The sequence below is a fragment of the Ammospiza nelsoni genome, chromosome 2 (genome assembly GCF_027579445.1).
Source record: "Ammospiza nelsoni isolate bAmmNel1 chromosome 2, bAmmNel1.pri, whole genome shotgun sequence".
In the NCBI taxonomy this organism is placed as follows: Eukaryota; Metazoa; Chordata; class Aves; order Passeriformes; family Passerellidae; genus Ammospiza; species Ammospiza nelsoni.
This window is the reverse complement of record NC_080634.1, coordinates 61,877,987-61,901,687: the sequence shown is the minus strand read 5'-3', so window position 1 is coordinate 61,901,687 and position 23,701 is coordinate 61,877,987.

The window sequence follows — 23,701 nt, the reverse complement described above, 5'->3', positions numbered from 1 at the left end:
CAAATGGCAAAAATTTGTTAATTTCTGTGTATTTTTATTGTTGCTAGTCTGTTGACTCAGTTTCAAAGCACAGTAATTCACAGCAGTTTTCTGAGTGCTTCATGTAAAAATTTGAAATGATGCAATGTATTAATAACTGACCTAAGCAGTGCTTTTCTTCATATCAGAATCTTGTCATATTCACATTTGGACTCTTCCCTTGCTTTCCAAGATTTCTGGTCTATGAAATACAAAATGCTGCTATATGCATCAAAGGTATTACAAGTTTTCTTATCCATCTATAACCGTCAAGAATTTCAACACTTTGGTTACATGCCTGTAGTTATCGATAACACAGATTCAACAGAGATTCACAGATAACACAGATTCAACATTGATATCCATAGGGAGTGGCAGAGAAAGCTCATCATCTTAAATAGCTTTGAACACCTACATGTGTTCACCTGAATCGGGTCCTTTTGTCTTCCAAACTTTTGTTTACACATATTCATCACATAAGCATTTGAAAATATCTCCTCTTAAGCTCTGCAAAGATGAATAATGCTTCTAGGAAACAGAATTCATTTTGATGATATGGGACCTAACAATTATGCAAAAATATGCCATCTAACAAATACAGCGTAAATATTTGCAAATCAAATAATTTGAAAACCAAATCCCTTACTTCTTTTGCTAAAGGAAAAGAAATATAATAATAATAATAATAATAATAATAATAATAATAATAATAATAATAATAATAATAATAATAATAGTAAAGGAAATAATTTATTGAAACAAATTCTAAACATTTTTTTGAGGTGAAGTCTCATTCATTATAAAAATAATTTAAAATCTCAAATTCAGTTTTTTAGAGATAAATGACATCTACTATTAGGTACAATATTTTTGTGACCGTTGTTTCTACAGTGACCTCTAACTTCTTGTAAGCTTTTAAGATAATCTAGACAAGTTTCTAAAATATTGGTGCTGAAAACAACAAAAATGTGATAGAAATATATATACTATTTTAAAATTATATGAAACTATGACCTAAACATATTATTTGAGGAATATGATATCTAATAATGCTTTTTAGTATAGCAGAGACACCATAAAGAAAAATTGTATTAACATAGCAGATGAAGCAGAACAAAATTAAATAAATCAAAATTAATACCATAGATGTAGATTTTTAAGTTGGATAATTAGTAATTTCAGCAGATTGTGAGGAAACAAGACATAAGCTCTATGTCCAGTAGATAGATCATATTTCAAAAAAAAAGCATGTTGCACTTATTTCAGGAAATCTGCCTGCCACAAGAAAAATCAAATAATTTTTTATTACCCAGTCCTTTTAGCTGCAAAATGTATGAAGACTTGTAAATTATATATAGTGTTTAAAAACTTTTTCAAAGACAAATTTGATAAAGCATAGAATCAAATGCTACCTGCATTTATAAAAGTTGTTTTAAACTTAACTGAATTATATTTTAAATAAATAATATTTTGTCTTCTTTTTACATTACCTTCATAGCCTACATCCTTTCCTTTTATTGCAAATCTTTTTTTTTTCACATTTTTTACATTTGCATCCCTCACATAAGTGAGAATATCCCATGATTTTGCAATGAAGTTAATAACCAGAGCTTAAACAGATTGCATACGATTCACTACTAGTGCATTCCTTTTAATGTCTACATTAAGGTTTTGATTCTTCTCAGGAGTTACTTAGAAAGAACTCCACTGTAATAAGCAGATTTATATGAGCCTGATAGGAAGAGATGTCTCTAAATAGGCATGTTTCAGGTATTGATCTTTATGAAGTACTTAGATAATATGTGCTCCCTAGGTATAGTAAATCTGTTTGATGTGTTCTGGAGAGCTATCAGGGAGAAAAAATTGAGTTTAGATGTCTTGGAATTTTGCATAAATATGTAACTTGATAATGCTGCTCAGACACATTTGGTGGCTTGCCAAGTAAATCACAAACATTCCATTAATATCAGGCTAACCGAGCTTCATAGGCTGGGAAAAGTGTTCCTAAGAACACCCCTGGTACTAAAAATAGCTCATTAATAAATCTTATGAAATAAGTCCATAGCATTAGACTTCTTTAATCACAAGGTGGCTTGGCTGAGTGGAAATGAGTAATTAGATTTCAGTAATTGCCAAATTTGCATGAAAATGTGGTATTGCAAATAAAATTCTAAAGTGTACATCAGGTTTCCATGTAACATGAAAGATCCATTAGATGTTAACTAATTAACTAATTAAGTGTTATCTAATTAACATTGGATGTTAATTAAGACTTATGAATTTGAAAAAACTTCATATAAACAGTTAAGCATAGAACATATTGAAGCAAATGGATGCATTGAAGCACATCTTCAATAATTTTGTTCTCAGTCCCTCTTAATGTTTTTAGCCACTCTACCTGCTAAATAGAGCTTTTGTTGGGTACATAAAAACACCTGCAGGTCTTTCATAAAAAAAGCTAATGAAATACAGATAAAATGATGGCTTTATGAGGAGCTTGCCTGTATGAGGAAAGAAGTGACCTTCTGGTGCTTTGCATGTCAGTCTGGAGTGTTCTTTACCACGCAGGAACAACATGTGTCTATAGATTCCTTTTTAACATTTTGCTATAACTCCTCAGCAATATTTCAGGCTAAATATAAAAGATAGGCATTTTTACCTGTGCTAAAACAGAATAATAGACCATCCCCTAAACTATTCTACTGTTTTTACCACAAATAGAATTAAAAATTGGTTTATAGATTAAGGCTACGTTGTTGTAGTGTCTGCATTAATGACAATAGAAAAAATAATAAAAGGAAAAATATGGATTTTGGTTTTGTCAAACATCAAAATTGTCAATAACCATGTGCTTAACAAAACCCCATTACTACAGAAGCATCATTTCATTATGGAAAGTCATGTGAACTATTTCTCACTAAATCAAAATCTCTCTTCATCTGAGATAGTAATTTCATTTTTTATAAAAAACAAGAAACAGACAGATTATCCTAAAGCGTGGTTTATCTGTTTTATTTTAGCCAATTTTTTTTGAATGAGATTAACTGAAACATAGAATGGCCAGTTCCTCTTCGTTAACTGTAAGAGGAGGCTACAAATCAAGAGATTTGCTCACTGTGTCAGAGCATGGTGCTAAGAACACCAAGGTTGTGGATTCAATCCCTGTATGGGACATTCAGTTAAGAGTTGGACTTGATCCTTGTGGGTCCCTTCTAACTCAGAATATTCTGTGATCTGGAAATGAAGATTAAACAATTCTCTAATCACATACAGTCTCCATACAGTAGGTGCTGAAATTTATCAGCATTAATTCTATCACCATGTATACTAGCAGTAAGAGCTTTCTCTGGGATTATTCCTCTGAATAAAAAGAGGTGCCTAACTTGCCGCTACCTTGACCTGGATATGTGAAAGAATATAATTTCCCTTAATTCTTATTTCAGCTGTCATGAATGGAGAGAAAACCAGGACATTGCATGGCTTTCTGTATCACATACCTGAAAATGCAGTAAGTGAAAATTATTAAAAAGGTAAGGAAGGCCCTTACCCCTCTGAAACAAAGGACACTGCAATAGGGAAAGTGACTGTGCAGATGCAACAGTCTTGCTGAATTAAGGTGCTTTCAAATTGAGCGAGAAAAAAGTCTGACCCCTTGTCAGACAAAAGTGCCTCACTATCTCACATATTCTAAATGTCAGAAATGTCAGGATGAAGCCAGTGTTGCAGTGATGTATTTCATGGTCACTAACTTTCATGGACCACTAATAGTGAATAATAGATGTATGGACTCTGGTTATTCTCTACAATGCAATATAGTCCCATTAAAATTGTTTTGAAACCAGATTAATCCAAACAGCAAACAAAAAACCTAAAAGGCAGTGCTGGGAACACAAAATCAACAACACTGTAAACTTACAAAGCTTTTATCTCTCCTAACTCAGTCAATGTTCTCAGGTGCATGGTGTGATTCTTGGGCTGTCCTGTGCAGAGCCAGGAGCTGGAATTCAATGGTCCCTGTGGATCCTTTTCTGCTCAGGATATTCTGTGACTCTCTGCACTAAGTATTCACCAAGACTGATCTAACTTCTCTCTGCAGTGAAGCTTCTTCCATTTGCAAGTTTCAAATTAATATCTTGCACGATAAAGAGAACTACTCTATCATCTTTAATTCACTTGGAGATCTGTATAAATATCAGCATCCAAATCAAAAACAATTCCAATATCTGCCTTCTGGCATGATCAAGAAACTGATTGCAACTGATCCAAAGACTTATGTAAGAATATTCATGCCTATCTGTGTTTTATCCAGTTTCAATCCAATGCTAGGTTCCCATGTGTGTGGTTTAAATTCAGTGGTTTAAAAGTGATACAGATTGTACTCAGAATTAAATTCAAAAGGATGCCTCTATGCTCCCCTTATTTAGTTCTGCTACTATCTCAATGTGCAATAATAAGGGAACTGATATGCTTTTTGCCTTGGGCACTAAAACTTGTGCTTTGTTTAGAACCAGTCTGAATACTATTAGTTTAACTAATATATGTCAAATTTAAAAGTAATCATAGTTATTTTTTGAAAACCTATTTGTACTTTTTTTTTCAGAGACTCCCTCTTTTCCTTCTTTCCACCACCTAAACTTTAAATTATGTCAGTCAGAATACACAACATAACAAAAATGAGAATTCAAGCCAAGCTTCTGCAAATGTCTTCTGACATCATGAGAATATGAAATAAAATCAAAGGTAAAAATAAATGTTATATTCCGGGCACTGGACTGGGGGCAGCTACTTGCATTACCGAGGTGACACCAAAGGTCCCTGTGGGAAGGTGTTCAGTGAAGAGCAATAAAGCAGCCTTTGTAAGCTAACTCCCAGAGCAGCAGTAGCCTGACACTGCCCAACAGCAAAGGCAAAGAAGGGGATAAAAGGAGAATGAGAGAATCAGTATATTCTTACTATGCCATAGAAGCAAGAGGACTTTTTAATAGGAGTTATGAGTGAGATCATGACAATTATAATTTTTTATTAGTTTTGGGGTTTTTTACTTCAGTTTTTATAGAAACTCCACATGATGAAAACTGGAGTTATAAGGACATGTTGATTTGGCTGTGTCATTCCTAATGACATTTGCTGTCATGCTCTTGAAGTCTCACAAAAGACTAGAGGTGACTTACTATATGTGGATGTCTACCTCTTGTCTAAGTACTATTTTTTCTTATTTGGCCCATCTCAGTTGTGCATGCCAAGTGTTTTGATCTATAGTCTCTTAGTACAGCACTCTTTCAGTCAATTCCAATTGAATGTTTTGCACTAGTTTTTTTCAATAAGACAATCATTTTCATGAAAGATTTAATTATCCATCTTCCTTCCAGGAAAATAAATCTATTTTCCTGACATTTAGTTAAATTAAGGTATTGTGGTTTCAATTAAAAAAAAAAAAGTGCAATGCAATTTGCATACTAATCTGAGACTGAATGGAGAGCAACCTTTGTTAAGAATGAAATAAACTGTTTTAAAAATTAATTAAGGCCACACACAGAACCCCTTTTCTTTGGTTTCTGTACTGCTGCGGGGGAAAAGGTAGAACCTGGGAAGGAGGGAGGAATAAAGGAAAAATATTTTTAAGATTTATTTTACTTCTTTTTATCCTCCTCTAATTTTGGTTAGTAATAGATTCAGCTGATTTCCCCAATTTGCGTCTGTTTTGCTTTTGATGGTATTTGGTGAGTGATGCCTCTCAGTCCTTATCTCAACCCCTGAACCTTTGTTATATTTTCTCTCCCCTATCCAGCTGAGAAAGGGAGTGATGGAGCAGCTTTGGTGGGTGCCTGTCAAATCCAGTCAGGGTCGACCCACCACAGTGCCATATTCACTACAACTCAATGTGTGCCAGTGTACATGAGGAGCTCCTGATGCAAATAAAACCCCAAAACAACAATATAAACAAAAACAGAGTTGAAATCTTTGAACTACCAAGTCAAATCTTTGCTTTTAACAGTCATCTTCTAGAATACAGGTCTTTTTATATACAATTCAGATAACATGCTAATTACTATTTTTATATATTGTTTTAAATTTTATTTATGGTGGAAAATTACTCCAGATCCTCACATAGATCTCATAGTGACCTTGTCTTTTGTAGCCAAAAAAATAATTATTAAAAAAGCTTTTGCCTGAGTCAGTTCCCTTCCTTTAAGTGTTTATACAGCAAGCCTCTTAAGAGTTCATATTCACTTGCCACCTACCCTGCTTATCCTTCTTCTTTGCATGAAAATATCCATTCCCTGATCACCCTTGTACCCTTGCCTTTATATTTCAAGTTTCAACTGAAAAGGAAGCAGAAGCTTATTTTTCACCTTCTGGCAAGCATTTTTTTCACAGCACTTTTAGAATAGGAATTGAATGTAAGGCAGGATTTCTCCAGTATATTGTGATGTTGCAAACATATTTTGAGGACCTTACTGTTCAGCAAAGTATGAATTATTCTGGTTTTGTATAGTGAGCATACATTTTCAGCTCAGGGATAATTTGTGCAATTAGTACTAACTTGAAAGCAATAAAGTAATTCTAGACTGTTAAATTCAGATAAATATATCTTTATATACAGTTATCAAAAAAAAAAAGCTTGGAAAACAGTTTTGTTTTAGGATTAGTGTTGTACTGTCCATTTCCTATAAATGTAAGGTTAACAGATTATTCTAGAACTGTTCTAAAATTGTAAATGCTTACAATTTGCATTTATCTAACACTGTAAGTTTTCTTTTTAAAATTAATTTTGAAGAAGTTTCATAACTTGTAAATGAGCAAAAACAGCATAAAAGGAAACTATGTCTGTATGAATTAAAACTTAATAGCTAAGTGGAAAAGAAAAATAAGGGATGACATGTATTCCTTTTTTACATCAATGTGTGAAAAAGTAAACACAAAGAACTGTTGCAGGCTAGCCTTCACCAAGAGCCAAAGTCCCACGAGCATTTTTCCCTTTCTTAAATACATTTTCTCCAAGGAGCCACTGTTTTGGCCAAAGACCTCAGCTGTGTCCTGCAGTGGGTCCATTAGAGCCAGCTGGAATATGTTTTGTCCATCCAAGCACACCTGGGCAGCTGCTACAAGAATTTATGCTCGATCTTTTTTCTTGGAAATTCAATTTCTAGCACCAAATATAGCTACCAATAAAGGAGTGTACCTTTTCAGAGGTAAAAGATGGTATGAATTAGTATGGCTTAAAATACTTCATTCAAGACATATATGACTAAAATAACCAAGTAGTTCCAATTATTTTTCACCAAATGATTAATGCTCAACAACATTTTGAAGTTTGACTGTAAGCTTGTCTTAAAACTGCGATATACTTAAAGAATGAACTTTAAGCATAAATTTAAGTAGGATGTACATAGTAATCAATTATTTGATCACTTCTTCCTACATAGAAATCCACAGAAGTTCAGATAATAGAAGTGGAAACTCGATGACCGTGCTTGAAAAGTACCGCCGGTTTAAGGCATCTTTTTTTTTTTCTTTTTTTTCTTTCTGACAGATAACCATAAATTCACTGGAAAATGCATGCAATCACTTGAAGAAGGTGAAGTTATTTCTTGGACTGAGCACACAAAATTGAAATTGGAAATTTGTCAGGAATTCAGAGTAATAAATTCCTACCCATTAGCATACTTCTGCACTGAAATTTTACCATCTTTCTAAAAGTTTATATGCCTGATCACCCAAGACGTAAACAAAATAAATTCGGTGTCTCTGATCTTTGAGGACTGACAGAGAATAATGCTATCTGCTTAATTTAAGAGCTAATTTGAGATTTTTTAAAATTTATTTTTATTTATCAGCCTTTCTGTAATCTTACCTGGACTACCCTTTCATTCTAGCTTTGCTCCTTCAGTTGTAAAGATACAAAAAATGAAATATTTAGCCATAGATCTTCATTACTTCCTGACTGAATCACCTCCGCTGACTATTTTGATGCACAAATTACTCTCAGCCATTTCACAAGTTAACCAAATGGCTCTTCTCTGGAAATGACTGATGAGCAATACAAGAAAAAGGCTGCTTTAAAGTTTTAATTTGTCAGGAAGAGAAAGACTGATCAGCTCCCTTTGCACATCTGCAGAATGTCATAAGCATCATGTCCTGCAGATTTCTATTGACTATAAAGTAAATTAATATGAAATGAGAGGTGCTTTATCCACTTTGCATTTGGTCTGGCTAATGTCTGCCAGAAAGAGGAGCATACTAATAAGCTTTTTGCATAAATGACTTCTGATTTATGGGGATTGCAAGATGGGCATAGAAAAGGTTAAACCCACATTTGAGGAGAGTATTTCTAAATAAAGATACACCTTGGACAAATCTAATGCCAACTTTCCTCTTGAGACTATATAGCAAGACGTACCAGAATTACAGAATAAAAATGAGGACCTAGCAACAGGAAATCTGTCTCGGGGCAAAAGAATCTCAGGTTTTGGACATGGCTGCATTTTACATTAGGTTACTGCTAGACTTAAAAACAGGAACAATAAAATTAACTTTGAGATGATAGATAGGAATCTCACAGCTCCTTCTGGAGAGATTTAGTCTGGCTGCCTCACTTGCTGTCTTGACAAATAGAGCTCACCTCCATCTGAAAGGTAAAAAAGCTTTCTATGCAAGGTATTTCACAGCATGACAGGCAAGATATCTTTTGCCAATGGGGAGGTGATTTCAAATCTGTACAGACTGGGATATATTTCTTTGAGTTTGTGTGAGCAAACTGCCTAGAGTTCAAACTGAGATTTCTGCTTCAGAGTAAAATGCTCTAGAAATTTTAAATGCTCTAGAAAATGTGCAAATGCTTGGACAAGAACTCTCTCTTACTGTGCCTCTTAGACAGAAGATGAGCACACTGAAAAAACAGAATGTATTATTGTCATTTTGTTGCCTATAGACTCAGTGAAAGAGATTCAGCTAATTAGAAGAACAGATAACAAGGACTGACTTTCCTCTATAGACAGTGGACAAAAATATCTAACATAAGTGAATTATCCCTAGTTGCCTACCTTTTTGTTTTAGAAAATTTTAACTGCTTTTAGAAATAAATGCCTGCAATTAATATCCTAAATTAGCATTTACAAACTTAAAGTGATGGCCTGAATTCCAAAAATTCTAAACCAAATGAATTAATTGCAAGGTTTTAGTAGCTGAAAATCATGGTTTATTATACACAAACATTCAGAAGAAACTCATATCTAAATGTGAAGCTCACACCTTTGTGAGATAGGATTATAAAACTCCCTTTGGGAAAAACAAAACCCCAAACAAAGAAAGACATGCACAACAAACTTCATTTACTCAAAATACATTCTAATTTCCCTAAATATACCTATATTGTATTCTGCTACACAACCAAAAAAAATTATTCATGTTTCAGTTTTCACAAAATCCCAGAATAATCAAGGTTGGAAGGGACTTTCAATATCATCTCGTCCAACCTCACACCACCATAATCACCCCTAAATCATCCCTAAGTGTCACATTCACACATATTTTGAACACTTCCAGGGACTCAACCTCTCTGGGCAACTTCTCTAGATAACCAGGACTGCTGATAAATGACAGCTCCTTCATTACTCTTGGGTTCACCTCATTCAAGCCCATAGTTGGATGGTGGTCTAATTTGAATAGCAGATTAGCACTAGCCATTTCCTGCTCCTGGACTGTGGGGCCACTAACTCCCAGCTTTGGGAGCTGGGTACCCTGAGGACAACTGGTTCTAGAATTAAAGACTGAGACAAAGTTTGCAGTTAGTACCTCATCCATTTTTCTCTTCTGAAACAATGCAATCCTGTGGATCCAGCAAAGGATGGGGAGTATTCTAGTATATTGGTAGAATGTATTTATAAAATATTGGAACACATATCTATACTTAATATAATCACAAAATATCCTGAATTAGATGAGACCCGCAACTCTGAAGAAAGTGAGCAATTTTCTCCTGAAAATGTTAGGAAGAGAATTATAAAAAGGCAATTAAGACCAGCGGGATTATATTTGAAATCAATAACCCTGTGTAAAGAACAAAGTTTCTCTCTTTGGATATCTCTTATCCTTAAGAGATTTGTTATGCAGAGATTCTACACATGTAGATCAAATTCAACTAAAGAAGATCAGATTCAGTGTAGAAATATCAAAGGATTTATCAAAAAAATAGATGAGATTTTGCCTATTGTACAATAATTTGTGCAATACTTTAACAATAATTTGTATCAAATAAAATTGATAACATATTATGAAATCAGTTTTCCTCTGTCTCTTGTTATAAAATATGTGGGGAATAAAAATCATCCAGGCATTTACATTTTATATTTCTGAACAACACATTAATCTGTTTTACATGGAATACGAGTTACTTGTGTAATTTGCATTAAAAAGGGGTTTATTATTTTTATATAATAGTTTCTGGGTTGTTTTTTTTATGCATCAATAAAATATCATATGTATTATATGAAAAATGTAATGTTTCATATTTAATGATTTGTATATTTCTTTTGAGTCTGAAAACCATCAGGTTGCTCTACATTCCAGTAATTTCAATCAGTTTTTACATATTTTATACCACATGTTTAAATTACTTTCAACAATGAAAGACTGATTCTACAAAATTACCCAAATCATGCATTATTCAAGTGGCAGTTGCTTCCACTTAAACTTTCACTTAAAGTAATCATTTCTACTGAGAGCATTGCTGAGTGTACTTGTTGGTGTTACCTGAAAGAGCTACAATGATTTTCATTTTCATAATATTTTAGTTTATATTTCCTCAGTTAGGGGATTTTCAGATAGTGATCACGTTAATATATCCTGGAAATCTGTGTATATACTCATGATAATATAGCACCATGACTGCTCAAGATAAATCCTTACTTAAGGTTTTATTACTTCAGTAGAAATTTCTTAAAGACTTGGCCAATATCTAGTATCAAAAGGAAGAATGTTCTTCTTTAGCTCCTGCTAATTTTTGCTGGGTTATCACTGAATACAGACGAAGTGTCACAGTTTCCAAACAAGTTTTCAAGTCCTGGAGGTCTTTTATTTCATTTAAATTGATAATATTATTAAAATCGTGAATGTTTCTCCTTGGCAGGACCTTCCTTTATGCGATTTCCACGTGTTTTCACTTCTCTTGTTTTATGATTTTGATAAGTAATATTGAAAAGGGAAGAAAAGCAAGGGATGAAATTACAATGTAACAGAGATATATTGTTCTAACTCAATCAAGAAATTGTCCTTCTGTGCTGCAGAATATGCTGTTTTAAATTTCTGATCAATTTATTTTGAATGCACAAGCTAAAAAGGAAACATTGATGTTCTCACTATCAGTGTAAATGACTTAATAACAGACCAGTTTACAACCAAGTTACTACACAGCAGCTGGAGATTTAGCCATGAGCCTAAAAACTATGATGGTCTTAACCCCTTTCTAATGGTGCTAGAGAAAATTTTAATCCAAGTGGAAGAATTTATAGTCCTGCAGTGTGATGCTGTAACAGAGAGTGTAAACAGTCTGTACATCTAGGTATTAAAGTCCACTCAAAATGCATTTTAAATTTTTCCACAGCAAGCTTGATGAATGATGCAATCATCATAAACACTCATGCCTCATGTCAGATGAAGACCAGAAAGAGAATGTGTGGGTTTACCTTTGCAAATAAGAAATAAGAGCCAGAATTAGAGTAATAATTGAACATGTAAGTATGTCATGTCACAAAAAGGAAGAGTTTTATAACTTAAGGCTAACTGGTAAGTCAAGTCAAGGAGATGATGCTTTTTCTAAAAAAGGAATAGTCATCTTTTTAAGAGAGTTTGAAAGTGAGGCAGATTTCAGTTAAGGTAAATGGGTGGGCTGTCTCAGAGAAATGTAAGAAGAAAACTTGCTATGGGGAAAAATGTTAAATAAATGCAGACAAATGGAAAGACTCTGAATGGGAGACTCTCCCTCAGAATGGTGCTTTCTCTGAGATGAACATATTAAATACATATTTAATAATTATTTTTTCAGAAATTTTGCAAGCAAGAGCTTCCTTCTTATGTAAATATAGTAAATTAACAGTGGTTTTCCTTCCTTTACTCACCTATTTTGCTGCCATGATGTGTAGCAAAACATCACAGGTATTTTTTTGTGAATAAATATGTTTGTTTATCTATTTTCTTTTTCAGCCTGATCTGCATTAGGAATTACTAGATTCTTTACGAAATGTGTTGCCCAAGTACAAAATTCCCTGTAACAATGTTTTTATGCATTTTGAGAGAGGCTGAACAAGTTCATAGAAGAAATTCACTGAGGATTACTGAAAACATGAAAACAACTTTTAGGTCAAGGAGTTCTTGTGTTGCAGAGACTTGAACACTGGAAAAATATGTGGAAGTATCATTCCAGGTTAATGTGTGCTCTGTACTCACCTGCTTTTTATTGCAGTGATAGGCATGTCAGTGGGTTTTATATTCCTAGATAAGTCCTTTTAGTCCTTTTTTAATTACTAACTGGTCCTTACCCAAGGGTTAGACAAATAATCAGACAGAGAGGGGGGAGCCTTTACAAATTTCCAGCTCCCCTGGACCTATCTGAGGTTCTTGGAGCATACTGTCCACCTGGACTGTGAAGATCCCTCAGAACCTTCGCAGTCCATGTGTGCAGTTGATACCCAAGGCAGTAAAGAAGCGTTTTCTAGTAATCAGTGTAATAAGCAAAGCATTACAGGAGCACTGCCAAAACCCTAGAATCTTCAAGAATTTGTTACTTATGCAAGTGGTCAGCTTGAATATTGGCTGCCTGAATCCCTCAGGAGCAGTATGTTCTGGTGAAGATCTAGTGGCAACATTGCGCTTATTCTAGTGTCAAAACAGCCTTTTCCCCAGTGCTTCAGAAGGTGTTGCCAATGAATTCATGGAGCTATGAGCTCCTAGCCCTGCTATATCCCAAGAGCCTTGTCATAAAAGAATATTTGAGAGTTATTCTGGCTATATAGTCAAGTTTAAACACTCATAAATTGTTCTCAGTCTTTGTAACAAAGTAATATTTTGTGGGGATAATTTCTTCACAGTAATCCTGTGAAGCAGGTGTTTTTTTTTACCAGATGCAGTCCGAGTTGTATGCTCAGTAGTGAAGCCACACAGGTAGAAGATATTTTCTGCTTATGGAAAATGCTCAATCTGTAGAAACAGTACTGTCATTGAATAAAAGGCATGATTGTTTCAGTCCATATACAGGGTTTATATGACATTAAAAACCCCTAAAACCTTGATAACTCTGATAGTTAACCTAAAACCTTGATAACTCTGACAAGTCCAAGTGGCTTGAGGAAGAGTTCCCAAAGAACCAAATTCTTTCATATGAATATTTAACTTCCCTCTTCCAGCTCCAAAGCTATTTTCTTAACCAAGACATTCATCAGATCTTTGGCTTATGCGAGCATAGGAGTCCAACTCAGTGGAATTTCTTGCAGAATGTCGACATGAAACTTCATTTATCTAAGGAGAAGGGCACTTACATCATAGAAGAATGAAGTGTGAAGCAGTCATGTAGCTGTATATCACACAGAAGCATATACTTTTTAAAAACTTGTTCAACTGGCATACTTTAGATAATGTTCTACAGTTCTATGTACTCAAATCTTTAAGAAAGCAAGAAAAAACTAAAGTGACAGCGAAAAGAATGTTCAACTGCTCATTTGCTATATCACCCATTCCCAATAGCCCCCAAATTCTGAGTTAGTAGCTCAATGTTTAATACTTTTATAATTAATGTCTTCTACTAGTGTCTACATAGATAAGAATAGTGTAAGCATTAAAACTATTTTAAAGTATTTAAAGTATTAATTTGTAACTTTGCCAGAGAGTACTAGCCTTGTAAAGTTAATACAAATCATATGAAAAAGGGCATATTAAAGTTTTCTTTACTTCTGAAATCAACACTATTATTACACATGAGAATCTTAGGTTGGATGTTTATCATCCCATATTTGTTCCTTAGATTTATTTTTGTCCTGATCTCTCCTGTTTGACTTTGCTACTGTGTTTGTCTACAAGGCAATCATTCATGTCTTTCTTCTCATCTCCTGTTTCCATTTATACCTCAATTCCTGCAGTTTCTGAAGCTGCCTTCTGATGCACTATTTTGCACTCTTGTTAAGTAGCAAGGGACAGAGAATTTTGTAATTTCTTTCCCTTGGAACACACAAAAATGAACTCTCCTGATATTTATTCTGTCATTTTCCCGCTGCTCACACTTTGCTCATTAAGATACTAACATGCTTCCCTCCCCCACAAAAATGAAAATTATTTTTATATTAGTTATACCTTATCTAGTAAAAATTAAGCAAACACCCACAAATTATTCAGAAGCACCACAGACTTATACATTATTACACTGATGAATAGAAAAGAAAGATTCTGAATATGAATTTGCAGTATACACATGCAGTATTGAAGAGCATGTATGAAGAAACCTTTATACTAATCATACAATTGGTAAATGCTTTTGACTATACCTTCTGTGCAACCAGTTCCTAAGAATTAGAAATTGGTAATTTGGTTTTTCAACAATGAGCCAAAATTTCAGCATCTTTCTGTTTCTTAATTTCTCTACAGCAATCTCAGGCTCTCAAAAAATACTTTAAAATGAGACATACAAAATACAACATAAAGAAGCATAAGCCATCTTATGGGAGAAATACAGAGTGCTGATTGAAATGCATTTTAATTTATAAAGCTTTTTGGGGTTCTACCAGTTTCACTAGCCTTGAATATTACTCTGGAATTAGATAGTTAAAACATTTTCTCTTCTAGACTGTGACAGAGGAGAAAGTTTTACCTCCTTCTGCTCTCATAGCCTAGTAGACAAGGGTTTCAGAAACAGTATTGTTTATTAATATTGAAGTTCTTATTTTGTTTTAAAATACTTAAGCTACATCTCCAAAAAGCAAATCCTAATGGATATGATATGTAGAGAGGAACGTGAACATGTTCTTTCTCTAGTTAACTCTTGAGAAAAAAACTTGTCTACTTGGAACAGACAAGAGATATGGAAGAAAAAAATGAGAATTGTTCTACAGTCCAGTATGAAGAGTATTTTCTTTCAGGACTTTACATTTTTCAAACATATGTGTCTTTCTTTATCTAAATAAATTCTGGGCATTGCAAAAGGAATGTGACACTACTTGTTCCCACTATATTTTAAATAAACTCAAATAAGAAAGTTTCCACCTGGACCAAGTAGTGATTATTACTAAACCAATTAATTTGTGAGTCTCTTTGTGCAATGAACAACATGGCCATCTAGAATTTAATTTACAGAATTTTGAAAGAACAAAATCTTAATGAATTCGGACTTCAGCACCCAAATAATTTTGAAAACATGGGCAATGAAGGACAGCATACACAGGCTGTCTTCATAGATTGAAGAAGTTTGCACATCAGGGAGGTTTTACTTGAGAAAACAGAAAGAAATTAAGCACCTTGAGAGGTAAAACTCTCACCCAAAACTGTCTACAAAAAAAAGAGTATTCTTTTTTTTCTGACATAACTTCTGAAGAGCTTCTCACTTCCTTATGTTTATACTTCCCTCCTGGATTTCATTTTTGGCCAAATTTTCTACAGCAAACTGCTCTGGACTTTCCCTCTGCTGCATGTTAGTAACTTGTAGAAAATACAGACTGACTGGAACTGTTTATCTGGTAGTTTGGTACATCAGCAAGTATAATCTAAGGCACACTACCCTCTGAGTCAGTTCCAATATTTCATGAAAGGCCAAGGTGAGGGCACTTTTTTTTTCTGTAGACAACCTCCTAGAACTACAGTAAGTTGGTGCTTTTGCTTCATCTTTACCTCAGTCTCTTCACATCAACTTCATTATCTTATCTTTCTTCTTTTCCCTATAGTCCTTACTTTCCATTTTCTTCCAGAGCGTTTTGTATTTTTTAAACTCCTTTTATTTTTTTAAATCCATGTATTCATCCCATATTAGGAAAAGAAAAAAACTCTGTATTTTTCGTGTGGTCACATAATTTATTTCACCTAATATATATGTTTTCCTCTATCTGTGTGCTCAGACTGGAAGATCTTCCAATCTCCAGACAACAAAGAAATGTGTGCTTGTATTTATTGTCTGCTGAATCATTTCTGTACTTAATAGAGTGGCTGCTACCTCTACTACCAAGATATGCAGAGCTTTTCTACAAAATGCATTTTCTTTTGCTTTAAGGAATGTGCCAAGCTAAAAACATGTTATATGATATCAGTTAATAAAATACGTGTTGTTTGATACCTGAAAATACATGGGTTTTGGTAGAAACAGATGGAAGAACAGCTTTAAGCAAAAGCAGAAAGCAAGTGTAGCAAAAGAAGTCTGAGAAATTCCAAGAATCTGAGCCCACTGTTTTGCAAGTACTAAGATGATACCTCTTCTAATTGTATTAATAAATTGAATAAGTTAAATGATCAAGAAATCATTTATGTGGACAATTTGGATCACAAATGTGACCACAACTATGGTAACAGAAAACAATACCTAATAAGAATCAGCAATATCTGATAAAAGAATTGACTTTGAACTGACATAGCACAATTGCTAGTTAACAGTTCATAATTATGAGAAAGCAAATTTGCAGTACATCTGCAGAATCAGGGTGTAATTGTTGCATCTGAAAATTTAAGCAGAAGATCTGAAAAAAATAATAGATTGCTTTTTGTAATGCTGTTCAGCCTTTTGATTCTCTTCACAAATTAGCTTGTGAAATTTGCTGAGAAAATTTCCATAGAAGCTAGCAAAGTTGTCAGGCAAAGTCATAAGTGAAAGAGAAAGAAAAATTAGACTCTCATGTTTTGCGCAATTACATGAACATTTTGTAAGTATAACCTTCTGTGACTGTTAAAAAAGCAGAAGATTGTTTTCAGTCTTTTCCCTGGAGACATTTCATTCATAGAGCAGACTGGTAGAAGCCGCTGTCTTACTAATGTTCTGGGCCACATTAAAAAGCAATGGATTATAGACAGAAATGGCTCTTTGCCTAAACTGCTTAATAAAAGCGAGTCAAAGACCAACCTCTCTCCTTGAGGCCAAGTAGTTATCAACTAGTTTATATCCTGACTCGTCTAGCTGACGGCTTGGCCTTTAGAGGGAGAGAAACAGAATGTTACGGAAATTCACAACATTGCCATGAAATGAGATAACACAAAGCAGTGTATATGGTGAGGTGTCAAGGACTTCAGTTTCCTCTCCAGTTTTCTCTTGTCAGTTCTGAAGAGGTATGTCCTTAAGGAACATAACTTCTTAAGTCACTTTGTGATACATGGCATGAGGAGCAGAGATAGATGGGTCCCTGGTTTTTTATTTAGCAGTCTCAGACATCATCAATTCTGCCTCTGGTCGACTGAGCGAGACATAGCCAATTATTCCTTGCTTTGTGCTTGTCTTCCAGGTTCTATGTATAACAGATTTTAGCAGTCAAAGCTTTGAGGCATAGTAATTTCAAACTAGCGTTCTAATTTCAACATAGGCATGTACCCTCTTAAGCATGAAAAGAGTAGGACTGAAGCATATATATATATATATATATATATATATATATTTGTATATATTTGTATATATGTCATTGAAATATAAAATATTTTTGTAGTTGCGATCCACATGACATCTCCTAAATGTCTACAGATTGGTTGGCCACCCTATCAATGCAGTCAAATGATAAAAGCCAGAACTTCTAAGACACAGGCCGTAGTTCAGACACTTCTGCTGGTAAGATGAATTGTACCTTGAATTACTTACTGGCTCTAATGTTACTAGCTCGCATGCAGATGTCTGCAATTTTATTATCTGAAGTAGTGCAATGAATCCCAGCACACAGGATAACTAGTCTGAGATAAGTCGTATGGTGTTAGCACTTGACAAAACTGGCGTGGCTGATAGAGATCAGTGCAATTCCTTTGAGGATATTGTGCTGAAAATCTAATAATGCAGTGAATCCTAGCAAGCTGTAAGGGGTGACATTCTGTTCCAGGCTGCAGAACCCCTATTTAGCTACCAAAACATTATTTCTTCAAGAGACTGTGATATCCCACTATATCACTCCTCTAGAGTGACAGTCAGGATGCAATACTCCATTGTATCTCAAACAGCATTAGATACTTTTCTGGGGCAACTGAATCAAGCTTTATTTATCGGGCATTGGTTTATTATAATAGCACTCAGACACTAAACTGTATGTAGGTATTTTATTGCTCCCATGGTCTTTAGCTGAACTTAACACAACATATCATGCTTGAAAAAGAAGCTGAGTTCTAAATACTTTTTAGGATCATGATGATAAATAGCTCTAAAACTATATTTCTGAATAATAATGCCAGATTCTCAGTTCATATCTCTGCTGAAGTATACAAATAATAGACCAGAAAAAAAGGCACTAAGGCACTTCGCATAGTGACTTCACTTGTAGAAGTGTTAAAATGTAAACACTTCACTTGAGAACATTTATTTTTAAGTATTTTCTAGAATTTCACCTAGAACAACGATAACTCACTAATAATATTGAACACTCATTCATTTAGTGGCCTGTCAAGATCTTTTAAATTTATGTGTGTGTATATATATCTCCATGTCCCTTATCTATTTATATAGGGTTAGGATCAGGACATCCATAACCTTATATATACCCGTTCTGGATTTTTCCTTTACTGCAGAGAAGGAGATTTCACATTTTCCCTGTTTTGATTTAAAATGAAACTTCTTCTACTATTTTTTTTTTTTTTGCTATAGAATAGTGTCAGTGTTGAAAAATAATCAGATTAAATTCCCTTGTAATATCACATGCCTTTTATGATGTTGAACTGCCATTCAAGGCCAAATTAAGAGTCTATAAGAAGAGTTATAAATTATTAATTCTCCCTAATTCAAACATGTTTTGGGGGATTTTTTTTTGTTTTTTTTTTTTTTTTTTAATCTGACATAAGACTATTGCATTGGATATTATGTTTCATGTGGCTTCATGTTTGGCTTGTGTGCTTACAAACACCATACAATCAGATAATGACCTTGAGGCAGAAAAAATAAGTAAAATTTAAAAAGCCAAGAAAAATATGGAGGAAATTATGCAGATCAGTATTTGGTAAACTTGATCTTTTTTCTGGAATAATTTCTTTCCATAAATAAATGTTATGATAGTAGAAATAGACATGATAAAGCCACCACACTTATTTGTGACACTTAAGTAATAGAGAAATCCTGGAATCCAATTTGGAAGTCATAAAAAATTCAGCTTCAAGTTTTGTCTTGACATGTGCATGCATGCAGCTACATATCTGTATAAGTAATTCTCATATATGCACACTTTTACTTCACTTGTATTTCTTTTGTTGTAAAACTGAGAATGAAGCATTTAACAGACTATAGTCACGAGAGTATTGCAAAAGTAATATTCTCCATAGAACAATGTCCACAAAAACTATAAAAAGATTGCTTTGTGGGCATTGTACTAACGAAGTGTTTGTTGTTTTTTTCAGGTTTGTGACCTGTAAGCAGTGAGTGTTGCTCTATTGAGTGACTGAGGCATTTATAAATATATGCTCTCTGTGGTTTAATAGAAAGCTGTAGAACTTCTTTTCTTCACTTCACTGCTTGTTTTCACATAAATTCATTATATTTATGGGGTTTTTTTCTTTATTTATTCAAATCTGCCAGTGAGCTCAAAAATATTTTTCAGAAATGATATACAGTGGGACATACAGGCACATGTAAACACAAAAAGAACATATCATTACATGAACTTGTATTCTAAGGAAATGCAGGTAAAAACAGTTTAGCAGATACATAACTCTGTTTACAGTATCTTTGTTGAAAAAATGTGAGCATATGTCATTCAGAATGCTTTCAAAATGCTGTAATTGGTAATTGACATAACACTGACATGGAGTGCTTTCAAATTATCTTTCATATTTAGGTCCTCTATATCCACTTGATAGACAGTGCTGTATTAAACAGTTTCTCAAAACAAAATTAGACTAAAAAATAGCAATGTTCTGTCAATATGTACTTCTAGAAATGACAGTTCTAATATTTCTCTGTCTGTGAACAGTGGATGTTCAAAGATTCTTTCTTCCTAAGTGACCTCTAGGACTCTGTATTCTAAACAGAGAAAGACTTCAAAATAAAGAACTGTCCTCCAAGATGAATAAAATAATGAAAATAGTGACCATTAGGTCAATCATCTTAAAGGAGAAAAAAAAAAAAGAAGGCAAAAGAAGGTATATATATTTTTTTTTCCATATTAGTTTGATATGGCAAAATCAGTTTTATCTTTCAAAGAAACTCATATCATCGGGAAGAATTTTATTGTAATGTCCTTTTTTTCTAAAGCAATGTCTACTTTGTTAGCAATACAGTTTTACAAAGCTTACAGATTCATACAATCACCCATAGATTAATGGGATAATTTTATCAATATTTATAGTCAACCAAATATTTAGATATAGTTTATGGTGAATTTTTAACAAACTTTTTTTCAACAAAATTGATTTTATTCTTATTTTTGGATCATGTTTTTCTGAGACTTTTCCTTAAAAATTGAGGTTTTTGTAAAATTTGAAACTAACAGTAATTTTTCATTAGTGCCTTTTACCTGAAAATTCATATGTTCAGATGCTGCAATTCTCTGGTATGTGGTCTAACAAATTGCATTCTTATATTAGGACAAGTAAATAGTACCTTCTGATTTATAAACAGTGCATAATCATAGTTCAAACAAATAATTATCAAATAATAATTGATGTATAATATATGTGAACACTGAACCAGCATATCTTATATTTGTTCACAACAGATAAAAAAGATTTAAGACTTTTTTGCAAAACTTGTTTTATGAGCAGTTCTTGCCTTTAGAGTATAAGTTATTTGTAATTGGACCGACACTTCAGTAAAATTGTTTGTGATTCACACTAGAGTACTGAAAGCATGACTTAGAATCTCATGAAGTTGTGTGGGCCTTCTGGACAAAGAAACCTGAGAGCACTCTCAGAGAATGTTTTTTTAATATGATTTCTATAGGATAGAATAGATAGAAATTCTGCTTGGTCAAATCATATAGTCATGGCACCTTATCTCTAGGGTTTGAGAAAATCCAAACGCAAGAGATCTCTTGAGAAGTTATTCCTTACATTTCTTTGTGAGCATTATGATTGAAAGAAGTTATCTCTTTGTCCTGGGACGAACACTATTAGACCCTTCTCTTCTGTGGATGATCCCTGGTCCTTTACAGTGTTTGGCTCCCGTCATGAGATATCATAGAAGGGAAAACAGAGCAGAGGTTTTCTAGATCATCTGTGTGTGTCTGAAAACAAAAAACAAACCTCACAGGAGGTGTTGTTTACCTCAGATTTTCCTCCTAGCATCTGAAAGGCCACAAATGCAGGCTGAAACTTATTGAGCTGCTAGACAATGTGTGTATGTGCAACTCTTATGGCACAATATAGGTGTAGTGAAATGAGGCTTGTAAAGTGAGAACACCCCTGAAGGGATCTGCACAAATCCATATGATCTACCTGCCCAATAGGGTGTCTATGACTTGGCAGTGTTATGGTATAGCAAAAGAAAATAATAAATAAATAAAATGCAGAGGATTAATATGCCACTTTAAAAAGTCAAAGAGCAGATAAACAGGCACATTCTTTCTGAAATACCTGCACCCTCCAGTGTAAAGCTGTAATCTTAAAGTTGCTTTGGCAACAACAGGAACATTTCCATACCTGACAACTGAACTGGATGAGCAACTCAGAATTTTTATTAACATAGCACATGTCTTCAACAAATTCTCCAAGCTATAAAAATCAGGTCCAATATAAATAACATGCATCAACAACATTCATTATTAGTTTTATTGAAACCAAACAGTAGATGTTAAATAAAAATTGATACTTATCATAAAATCAGATGAAAGGCATAATGTTGAAGTAAATTTAGCTTGCAATCAATGTACATCTTTAATTGAAAAACCTGAAGTGAAATCTCAAATAGCAGGAGGGCAATAGAATCAAAGAATTAGCTATATAATGCACTTCAGATGAAAACTATCCCATTTTATTATAATTCTTATTTAAAAAAACATTTTTTGTAGTTGAGACAGATGAAATTTATCATATACTGATAATAGCATTAATTTTTTAAAATGCAGATTTGAAAAATTCAAAACCATTTGTTTTTCTTCCTCCACCCATTTTCCCATATCACTTGCAGCTCTGATGTTATGTTGATTCACACAAGCGGACAAACAACACCAATGACTTTGACTCTGTATGTTCTCTAAATATTGGTCATTGCAGTCTCTGTTATTCTGTAAAAGTGAACAGAGGGAAAATTAGAATTTTACTCCAATTCTGTAATGCTCATATTTGTAATTTCTTGATGGCTGAGACTAAAGGGATTTCAACCTACTGAAAAGATAGTTCTATATCAACAAATATCATAGAACCATAGAATAGTTTGGGTTGGAAATGATCCTAAAGATCCAACATCCTTTTCATTGCAGGGGAAACTTGCACAAGACCAGGTTGCTCAATGTTTCAAGGGATAGAACACTCATAACTTCACTACATGCTCTTTTAAAAAGTCTTTCTCTAGCTCTCTTCTAGCCCCCTTTAGGAATTAAAAGATTGCTAAAATATCTACTCAGAGCCTTTTCTTCTCCAGGCTGAACAATAGCAGCTCGCTTGGTTTCATAGGTGAGGTGCTCCAGGCCTCTGATGTCCTTCTTGGCCTTCCTCTGGACTTGCTCTAGAAGGTCCATGTCCTTCTTGTGTTTGGAACCTCAGAGCTGGATGCAATACCCAGTGGGCTCCCAATAAACAGGAGAAAAGGGGGAGAATCACCTCCCTTGTCCTCCTAGCCATGGTTCTTTTGATGCAGCTGAGGACATGGTTGTCTTTCTGGGCTGTGAGTCCACATTCACAGGTCATGTCAAAATCCTCTCTCACCAACACACCCAAGTCCTTCTCCTCAGGACTTCTCTCTCACTCCATTCTCTGCCCAACTTTTATATGTAGTTGGGATTTCCCCTGACCCAGGGGCAGGACCTTGAACTTGGCCTTGTCAAACTCCATGAGGTTCTCACAGCTTTCTTGGGTTTCTATTCCCTTCATAGTTTTATCATACAGTACTCTGCCAAGCAAATCCCTGAAGAGACCAAAGTCTAGTTTCCTGAAATCCAGGGTTAGGAGGTTACAGTGTGCCCTCCTCTCCATCCTAAGGATCGCAAACTCCACCAGTTCAGGGTCACTGCAGCTAAGGCTGCCCTTGAGCTTCACATTCCCCACTAGTCCCTTCTTGCTCAGGTCCAGTGTAGCACCTGTCCTTGTTGGCCCCTGGGTCAATTGGAGAAGGAAATGAAATGTATCTCTACCAGTGAAATGTATCTTGTCTCACTTGCAGAAGTGAAGTATATATAAACGTATATAGATATATAAACGTATATAGATATATAAACGTATATATATATATAAAAACATTTTTGAATGTAGGCCGAAGTTCTGGTTGAGAAAGTGAGAAAGACCAGAATGAACTCTGAGAATTAAATCTTTAGGTATAGACTTTCCAAAGAGTTTTAGGAGTGATAACATCTTGATTTCCTATGAGACTGTTATGATCATCTGTTACCAATAT